This window comes from Bolinopsis microptera, unplaced genomic scaffold (assembly GCF_026151205.1).
Source record: "Bolinopsis microptera isolate Bmic1 unplaced genomic scaffold, MBARI_Bmic_1.0 sca37, whole genome shotgun sequence".
NCBI classification, from domain to species: domain Eukaryota; kingdom Metazoa; phylum Ctenophora; class Tentaculata; order Lobata; family Bolinopsidae; genus Bolinopsis; species Bolinopsis microptera.
Genome location: NW_026971809.1, coordinates 4126 through 14912, shown reverse-complemented (window position 1 = coordinate 14912; position 10787 = coordinate 4126). Strand labels below are relative to the sequence as shown.

Genomic DNA, 10787 nt, shown 5'->3' with positions numbered 1-10787 from the left:
CACGATGTTTCTGTGTTATTTTAATACATTCGCGTGCAATTTTTAACGCCAATTTTAAGATGTAAGCATTGAAAGCATTGAAAATATTAGAGATTTGATAGAATAGTGCATTGTAACAGAATATAATAACACATAGTATTGGATAGAGTAGTTACCACAATAGCTCGATCATGAGATCAGAGGACTGTTTGGATGCTTTCAATGTGAGTAGTAAGCTGGGTGTGGGTTCGAAGCTCACCGGGGGTTGAAATCTTCGATTTCAAATCCCGGTGAGCTTCGAACCCACACACAGCTTAATGTTTTTGCTTTATCCATTAAGTTTATAAATATATATATATAAAGACATTGAGATAAACAAATTAGGTTATTAGTTAGATTAAAACACTACCACAAATATAATACTCCATCATTCACTTTATTACTGAGTACTGACACGTAATAAAGTTGACTATAAAATGTGCGTAAAGTAATCAGTTTTCGACAGACCACTGCAAGAGAACCTCATTATTAGCCCTCCCAGAAAACTCAGAATATATTGGATATCATCTTAACTTTATGTGTGCAAATTTCCAGAATGGCACGACAGAATGGTTTTGAGATAGAGATGATCAAAGACGATGTTTCTGTGTTATTGTAATACATTCGCGTGCAATTTTGAACGCCAATCTTAACAATATAACAATTGAAAATGTTATCAGTTTGATCGAATAGTGCATTGTAGCACAATATAATAACACATAGTATCAAAATGACCAGTTACCACAATGGCTCGGTCATGACAGCAAAAGACTAATTCTATACGTTGACACAAGCAATAAGTAAACTCAGTGTGGGTTCGAGTCTGACCAAGGGTTAAATTCTACGATTTCAAAGATTTCAACACCTGGCCAGACTCAAACCCACATCTGGTCGAATGCTTTTGCTTTATCTATATTATTTATAAATATAAGTTAAATACAATATCTTATTGAGATAAACAAATAAAGTCAGTAGTTAGATTAATACACGAACACAGATATAATCATTGACATTATTACTAACACGTAATTTGCCATAACTCCGGATTGGAAATATGTTCCCAAGGCCCAATTATTCTCAAACCCCATCGATATTGAAAGTCTGAAAATAATTCAAAACTACCACTACTTACTCTCATTCTGTTGAACAATCAGTAAGAAGAGTTCTGATGATTAAATGTGAATCCTATCTCAGAAAATGGATTCCATGATGCGTTTGATATTGGTTACGCGAACCAGGATTTGCTCCTTGATGAGCATTGTAGCGTTTCCCTTCAAAAAGCAATACTGGCCAGTGCGAAAAGCCTGCTGGCTTTGGATCGATTCATTATATTATATTCGACCGACCATATCATGCAGATTCAAATTTTAACTCTTAACTGACATTGATTGCTTTTTTTACAATTCATAGATTTTACATTCGCGCCTTCCGTAAAGTAGAGCAAGATTCTGAAATTTCAGCAGGCAAACTGGACTTTGTCAATGTTGTTGAAAGAGTTTCTAAAGAAGATCAAGAAAGTTACTGAAACGATTCCGTCTATCCTACATAACAGTCTATCCTACATAACAGTATTTTAGGCCTCGTTTGCAAAATTTTAGCGCACAGAATTAAACCAAGTTCTGCTGTGTTGCGAGCAGCGATAGAAGGAAGTTTTCTCCAACAGTTGAAGAGCGAGGGGTAGTGTGAACGAGTTCATCAGTTCATTCTTTTCTTTTGTGGCAGAATTAACTCCCTGTCAAAGATTAATAATGTGAAACGAATTTGAAACATAACCTCAGCAAGTCGTGAGTTGTGTCAAAATTGTATGATAGATAATAATCTCAGAACTTTCTAAATCTTAATAACATTTTTTCATCAGCATTGGCAAATAATTGGCAATAGTAATTTTGCTTCAACTTACATTTGTTCTCGGAGAAGGAATGTTACACTTTTACATGGTCCTGGCCTGATCGGCAATACTATTCGCTACTTTTCAGGATTTAATCCCTGAAATTTTGTACAATGCTAGCAGGAATTACGAAATCTATTCGAAGGTTATTTAGTTTGTTCCTCAAACCGCTCCACAAAATACTCCACAACTCCCTCTCTACTTCTCCCGCTCCCCCATCAACATTTCACTACCACTCCTCCCCCGCCCCCGAAGAGGAAAGGTCACCATTTCTACTCACACTCACAACACAGCACTCAGTCTTGGTCCAAGAAAGCAAAAGATGATCTACTCGCTACGGTACAGGAGAATATTTCTGCAATGGCCATCAATCTACGTTGGAAAGAGTTATTTGCTAACACTCAACCGACACTCTCAACAAACATTTGAAGTAGACTTACACCTGTGCTCCACGTCTAGTAGACCAGAGAAATCTGGGCCAAGACTTCTGAAATAGAGGAGATACCACATCCAGAGGATTAATACAAGCTTCTTTTAGCTTATTTAATCTTTTTGCCATCTCCAAGAATAAGTGGCTGTTATGATTTCTTTTCACTGTCGCTAAACGTGTAAACAATTTTATAGATATTCATGCCATACAATTGCAGTACCTACCTATTGAACCTATGAAAGTATTTTTACCTAGCAGCAGTAAAATCGGGGGGGGGGGGGGGGGGGGGGGGGGGGGGGGGCCGGGGGGGCCGGGGGGGCCGGGGGCCGGGGGTAAGGGATCATGTATTAACTGTTTTTAGGATAATAATTAAGACACCCACCCCCTTTTACCGGCTTTTGTGGTACTAACTGTTGAGAAATCACTGTACTATGTCTTAGTAGTAAATCTTTCAAAGTACGAAATATCTCTTTAAAAGAGCATCCTAGGCACCTTATAGATATCAAAACGCATAAAAAAGAAAACAAAAACATCAACCATCTTCTAACTTCTTCCACTCCTCCCTATCTAAAGCTAAAAATCTAAGGTCTTCGAAATCAGTCAAATTCTTAAGTCTAATATCAAGATTTCTACTAGTCAAGTCTTTTCTAATAACATCTAATAAGTTTAAACATGGTCTACCCCGTCTCCCTTCCATAAAAATATCAGAATTTATAGCAAATAACATAGAGGTGTATGCTGGTGAGTCTATGTTTATAAAATAAGATACCCACCCAGAAATTGCTTTAAACAGCTCATTAAATATGACTTTTTAGTTTTAAAAGGATCCGATATTGAATGTAAACAATGAAACTAACAGTTGAGATATCTATGCTTAATTAAAAACATACACTAACACACGCCCACATGTTTACAGATTACAATTACACACATGGCATGTATGTAATGTGTACTATACAATATACATATCACACATCATTTAAGAACCAGTAGTTGAAATACATTTTAAAATAAATTAAACACTGCACCTTCTCAAACGGAAAAGTCAACAAAGCCAAAGGCCACTTTTTAAAATTATACAAAAGATCAATCGCACTCTGTTTAATAAATTATATCTTAATTTACTAACTGTTTTTGGGCAAATTAGACCTAAGACTCACTATTTAGTAACATACAGTACAAACTGTTTTTCTGGGAAATGAGCAGCAGATCCACCACTTAGTACAAAAGTACTAACTGTGTTTTGGAAGAATATATGACACACCACCCCAACGTCACGTACAGTTAACAGTACTCAGTACCTGATCCCGGGGTCCCCCCTCCTCCCCCGGTAAAATATGACCAATATTTCTTTATCTAAGGACGTATTTAAAATAGTATTACAGTACTTACTAAACGGTGTGTGTCAGAGGGAGTTGTAAGGGCTATCAAACTAGGAATTTTAAGATGTTGCACAGATTTGTATTTCTGAGTTCTCCAGTCACCACTATTTCAGTCAGCACAATCTCTCTCTCTCTCTCTCTATTCTACGATTTTGGTATCATTAGCACAACAAATAACAATGTAGCCATTAAAGCAGCTAGCGAAAAGTAAGTTAATCCTAAAAGTAACGAAGCACATGCTCATTTAAAAACCGTCATTTACTGAGAATATGATCAAGCTTATTAGTAAAGATACAATAAGTATTATAAGCGTGGCTTGCCTCAAATTAAATAGATCAGAAGATAACTATAAACTGATCATGATTAGAACAAAAACAACACAGTGCTTGGTCGTTGTTTTAAAGTTTGAAAACAGTGCATGTGGCCTTCCATCAAGAACACGGAATTATGTGATCATACAAGAAAGACAGATCTTAATAATATTTAACATCATTTGCATCAGGCTTAGTTGTTTGAAATAAATTACCTCATACAGCTGAAGACCAACAATGATTGAAGAGGAGGAAAAAATATCAAACAGAATAATCATATGTATTGTGAGCCAACCAGGGGTAGATGAGGCATCCATCTCTCCAACGGTTTTGACATCATCGAAATCATCTTACCGTCATCTGAATAAAGGTCATGTTAATTATCTCAATTATACATTAGCCAGTTGCAGTATTAAATTAGCCAGATGCTTAGCAATGCGCATAAATGTGCTCAGTGCATTCTTGGAATTTTCACAAGTTTTATTTCAGCCCGACAATGAAAATAATATCAGATCAGTGGTACTTAGATCGAATCCAAATAAAATCAACAAAGTGGCCGCTTTTTATGCACAATTTTTAAAAAAATGTATATTTGGACTATTCATATGTGCACAGATAACTGCATCAAGGTAATGATAATAATAATCCTATACATTTGCATAATTGAAACAATTATGGCCCCTTATTGTGGGCAGAATATGTGTTTTTGTTGAAGTGTCCTGGTATAAAACTTATCTGAGTGACTGCATAGGGATAAATACTAGGACCTACTAAACTCAAAACAAAATGCAGCCACCTAATTAAGATACTGAATTATTTACTTCACTTTAATTATGATGGCCAAACGTGACAAGCTTGTATCTAAACAAATAAAAACTTGATCAATGATATGACGTACATGTAGCGCGTGGTCAAGCGCAACTAGCAGAGCCAAACGGAATAGAAATAGCGCAGTGCTTTTCAACAGTCCCATTATGTCACAGTTAATTATCAATCAAAATAACTGACCACTGATCAGCCCTACATTACATGACAAACACCCAACACTCATACTTTAATCAGAAACACTCACTGAGTGAAAAATGTAATACCTTGGGAACAAGAAATTTGGGATACATAACATTTTGATGCATAAGTGCATCCCTTTCTGATCTTCTGGATCAATTTTACAAAATACAGAGAACAATTCCAACACTATACCGGTTTTACATTATACAACTAATAGAATTCTAAGGATAAACACAATAATCTATCTTTCTAATTGCTATGTTAATTGTTAAATAGCAACATTTCGGGGTTGATTCATACTCTGCACTGCAAGGTTACAGTTTCATTTTAATAGAAATTTGAGTAATAATGCCTGTAACAATGTTTTAATAAATCATAGTGTGTTAAAGGATACAAATGGAGTGATGTGCTTTATGGCTACCATCATTGAGTGCATTGAGTTATGTAACCTAAAAGGTGTCCAGTTTTGGGTTGGGAATTGAGTGGGGCAGTATCTGTGCAGCCCTAAAACCAAGAGTAGACTTGGTTGTGGGGCTGCACAGATACTTCCCATGTATTATAGAACTATGATCATAATAAACTACTTTTAGGATAAGAGTGAGAAATAGTGAAACAAACTTTTTAGTGAAACAAATTTAAAATAATGCAAGGGTAGGGGTTACAGATAGTTATTATGACTTTAGGAACCTTAACCTTATTCCTAACCAAACTGTTGTGTACTCAATTTAAATGTCTAACTAGCCTTTAATAATGGTGGGTTGTCTTGGATACTGCATTTCCAACTTGGTGCACGCCAGGTTTAAAATAAAATTACTTCCCTCACTTGCTTGGATTAGATTGGCTCACTCCAATGTTAAGACTGCGTCGTCACCACTAACCAGTAGATTCATCATACATGAACTGTAGGCACCTAAATTGAATTGATTAGAATAAGTATGTCAAAGATTTCGTTTTCCCTAATAGAAGTTTCGATAGTAAATAAAAGGAAAAATGTGTCAAAATGTATTTAATATACATTCAATTAAATCAAGTGATGCGATTGGCAGAGCACAATCAAATTTTGAGTGTTGCAATTGGCAGAGCACAATATTTTAAATCTTTAACAATCTAATATATAAAAGTTTCAAAACGCATGATCTGCTCCATTATTTAGACTCCATTAAAGGGGCAGGGATGAGATTGTAGGAGACTTCTGATAGATGGATCTCATGTTTGGTGTCCACCTTCTTTCGCCGGTACTTAATTAAAAGAATATCCATTTGAGCATATATATTTTTACAATTGGTCAAAATATGGGTAAAAAGAAACAATAAACATATAATAACATTTATTGGAATGCGAGAATTTGTATTGTGGCAGGTGGTTGATTTAAGTGCTCCAAGAAATAATTTTACTTTACAATAGGCAATGATGAGTGGCAGGATTTTGTAGCCCACTAATAAACATTCATCTTCAAATCTTTCGAAAATGGCATTATCTCATAGAGCAATATATTCTTGGTTTAAAAAGACAACAAAGAAAATTTCAAAAGAAGCCTATAGAAGAAATTCTGCTTGTGTGCTTGTAAGAAATATCAATCATCTATACGATGGGAGTTGGGACATAAGATTAAAGGCTCATAATGTTAAGTTATAGAAGTCAAGCACATTGATGTATTTGGGACAAGCCATTAGAACTCACTGTACGGCCTCCAGTAGGAAAAATTGTGTGCTTCGTCATGGAGATGGTATGTGAGAATTCATAGACCTGTGATCTACAACAATCAATATGTTACCAATGATTTGAATATCTTTGAAAGTGTCAGATCGAGGATTCAATGAAATCTTATTTGGAGATTTTCACTTTATATCAAAGAATAGGTGATATGATGTTCTATTCTTCATATATGTATTTACAAAAGGTCGTGAGCATACAGTCTCAAGTCTACAAACATCATTTCCCGAAACTTGTGGACGATATCAAATTTAAAGCTGGAAGAATATCAGCCAACAATACAATTTGCTTAAATAGTAAAGAATACGAAAGTTAACATCAAACTAGGCGGTTTGTTTGCTCATAAGTAGTCATTTCTTCTGCATTAGAATTAGCGCTCGATTCATCAGGCTATCTATCTATGCATAACAATAAAAATGTATACAAGCTATATTAAAATGACTCTAGATGCATCAATTACCAAATAATTAATTGTTTCAAAATTTATATACTGTGGTCGTACGTCGATTTTTTAATTCAAAACATGGAAATAGGTAGCGCATGGTCGCGCGCGCAACAATAAGATCGCATTTGTGATTTCAATATTTTACATGACGTACGCGTAACGCGCGGACGCAAGCGCGACTAGCAGCGCCAAACGGGATAGAAAATAGCGCGGCTCTATTCAACGTGGTCCCATCGTGTGCTCTATAGTAATTAATAAATGTGACATGTAATTATAAAATAACAATTTAATAGACCCTGCGCGCGGCGTTTACAACCGCACCTAAAGATTTCTCAACAATGTGTGGCTGTTTGAGCGGCGGGCTGTGTATATATGGTTGCTCTAACCAGAGCCCTCTCGCTTGCAGTAGCGCGCGATCGCCGTAGGCGGCAAAGGATATATTCATTTTGTGAAACAAGCGCGTCACGCAGTACGCGTATACACATGGCTATGTGAATAAATATGGTTGAATTTCGAATTTGAATTTATCTATGAATATATTGCTCTATCCAGAGCCCTTGCACTTGCAGTAGCGCGCGCCCGCCTCACGGCGGTAAAAAGGGCTCTAGCCATGAACCCACCCAACAATTTTGGCACCACTGTACAGTGGTGCCAAAATTTCCCGCGCTTTTGTCGTCATATGCAACGTGTGTAGCCTTTCAGACATTGATTGCGTAAACGAGGGTGTCGTACGTCACCTATTGATTCACGATGTCAATCCTTCGCAGCTCGGTGAGGCACAGTGGTGCATCTTGCCGATCTACCGATCTGTGGTTGCGAGAAGCATTATAATAATATATTTGATGCGCGCGCGACCCAGTAGTGCATCGCGCTACAAGTCACCTAAAGATCAGGTGACAGGGGGCTGACCATGCCCAAACCTAATTGATCATTGATTGGGTCTGAGGTCACGTAATTATGAGCCTATGAGGTCACGTGACTATGACGTCACCAGACCTTGTCCTCCGTTTTCCGCTCATTGGACCAGGTGAGCTTGCATGCTTGTCTTATTTGCAGACGATACTAATATATTTGTCGCTGCCGATTCGAGAAATAAAGCATATGAATTGGCTAATGAAGCACTACAGGCCGTAAACAAATATATGGGAGTTAACCTACTGCACATTAATGTAAAGAAGTGTTGTTACATGTATTTTTCTCCCTCTAAACGTAATAATAACGAATTAGATGCCGATATAGATAGCCAAAACTTGTCCATTAATAACAAAATAATTAAACGTGTAAGTCAGACAAAGTTTCTCGGAGTAATCATGGATGATAAATTGAGCTGGAAACCACATATATCATCCCTCAACAAGAAACTAAGAAGTGCTTGTGGACGTATCTACCGTATTAAGAAATGCTTACCAGAATCACTATATAAACAAATATATCATTCTCTCTTTGAATCACACCTAGGTTATGCTATTTCTGTCTGGGGAGGTATTCCCAATAATCAGTTAAAACCACTATTTATTACTCAAAAGAAGTGTATCAGGATTCTATTTGGAGACTATGAAGCTTATGTAGACAAATTCAAGACATGTGCTAGAGCAAGACCAATTAATTCTCAACGTCTAGGATCTGAATTCTATGTTAAAGAGTCCACTAAGCCTCTATTCACAAAACATGAATTACTTGTTACAGAGAACCTGTACCGATACCGTTGTTTAATGGAACTTTTTAAGATCATTAAGTCACGAGTACCAATTTCGTTATACTACTTATTCAACATATCAAATAGGAAAGATAATCTGTTCATTACACCCTCTCCAACTAATCAATTTATTTATAAATCTGCATGGCTGTGGAACGAATTCCGTAAAGTTGGCCCGTTAAATTTCACCTCCACATGCGGATCTGTCAAGAATTTACTTAAACAGTCACTTCTAAGAGCTCAAAACCGGTATGGAACTGAGTGGTGCGACAGAAATTTCACTGAATTCTGATTATGAAGTGATATTCATTTGCCTGTTATTCCCACATAAGCACTTACTGACTGACAAGCTTATCTATGAATACCATGCTTGAATTTAGGTAAACAACATACAACTCATTCCCAGTAACTCTGAGCGCAACCGCCGAATGACACAGTAATATGAGACCGCGCATAGCATTGCGCGCCCATGCTGTGCGCGTCGCGTTGTCGGCCGAAACTTGGGAAGTTCCCGCTCTAATATTCAGACGACAGTGATGACTCATTAAGAGCACTAATTTCGACCACTTTCCCGGTCGAGCCATACCAAATCAAACTAATTGACCCACGTGTATAGCCAATGTCCTGGTGGTGCTGAGCCGATGTAAAACTCTTCTGTAAACTCTTTTGTCTCTTGTAACTTGTTTATATTTTATATTTTAGTTATACTGTGTACTGTGTACAATAGTTATAGCGTATAGTGTGTGTAGTGTGTAGTGGTTATTTTGTTGTGACGTGTCACTTTATACTTTGCTACCAACGTCAGCCTTGACTTACCATTTATTGTAATTGGTACAGCATATATCAAAACTAAAACACTGTTTTCGATCTGACGGGTGATGGGCTCTCTCTGATGGGACACAGTTCTAGGGGGTACCCGGGGTACGAGTTAACGAATAGTGTTCGTGTCCTTCCACAATCCCCTCTCATTGTGTTTTTGACGGAGGAGAAGCCTAGTTCATCCGTCTGCATCGCTTAATCGAGTTGAAAATTTAGCCAATAACAAACTAAATTACATGTTAGACTGATAGCAGGTGTGGAGTTTATAACATACAAATTCTAAATTTTTGACGGCTGACGATGGTAAGTCGCTACGTTTAATTCGGGACTTTTATAGTCTTAAGTCTTGAAGCTCAAAATGTCTCGTGCTGTGGGCCGTATAAACGGCGCACACCACCGCCCCGCCTTACTTCACGGTTGCGGGGCGGAGCTGGTGCCGTTTGTCTCGGCCTCAAGTGGCGAGTGCTTGCCCATCGAATACACGATTATTTATTGGAATTCTACAGTTTCCAAAACGAAGTACGAAGATATATTAACTTTGAGCTTTGTTTTGGCGACTGCTTCATCGATGGGCGAGTAGGTATTTGTTGTTTAGCAGTGTTGAATATTGGAGCAATTATATAATGTATATCTCCATCATAATATAGGCTAGTGTAAAGATATATAATCAAGAATACAAACAAACGCGAACGGTATTAGTAACTCGCTAGATTATAGATGTTATTTAAACACATATGTTTACGTCAATTATTATTAAAATTAATATTCTTTTTGCTTTAATATAATTACATTGTACATGTCACATGGATTAATGGATTAGTTGAATGAAACGTGTGCTACAAATGTCTACGCCTCACGCAGAACTGCGTACCGCTCAGTACTAATTCATGCTTGAGCGGTACTGCTGTTCACAGTGGCGCGCACTCAATTTAATCACAATAAATAACGAGCGCGCGGTTTTTTGGAATCTCTCCATTATTATATTAATTAGATCGCAGTGCTCACGGCCTGTACTGCGTGAACGACAGAAATATCTTTTAAATTATTTTGCTTCTGAAATTTTGGCTCTAGTAATTA

At 37.1% G+C, this 10787-nt stretch overlaps 1 long non-coding RNA gene across 1 annotated transcript; it reads right to left on the bottom strand.

Annotated features, from left to right (window-relative positions):
* Positions 1–1535: 1535 nt before the first annotated feature.
* LOC134825722 (uncharacterized) lies at positions 1536–5979 on the bottom strand. The gene is made up of 5 exons (XR_010161597.1): positions 5861–5979; positions 4245–4389; positions 3729–3862; positions 1919–2004; positions 1536–1750 (listed from the first exon to the last, which is right to left on the bottom strand). It is a non-coding gene; the product is annotated as an uncharacterized LOC134825722 (long non-coding RNA).
* Between the last annotated feature and the right edge of the window lie 4808 nt (positions 5980–10787).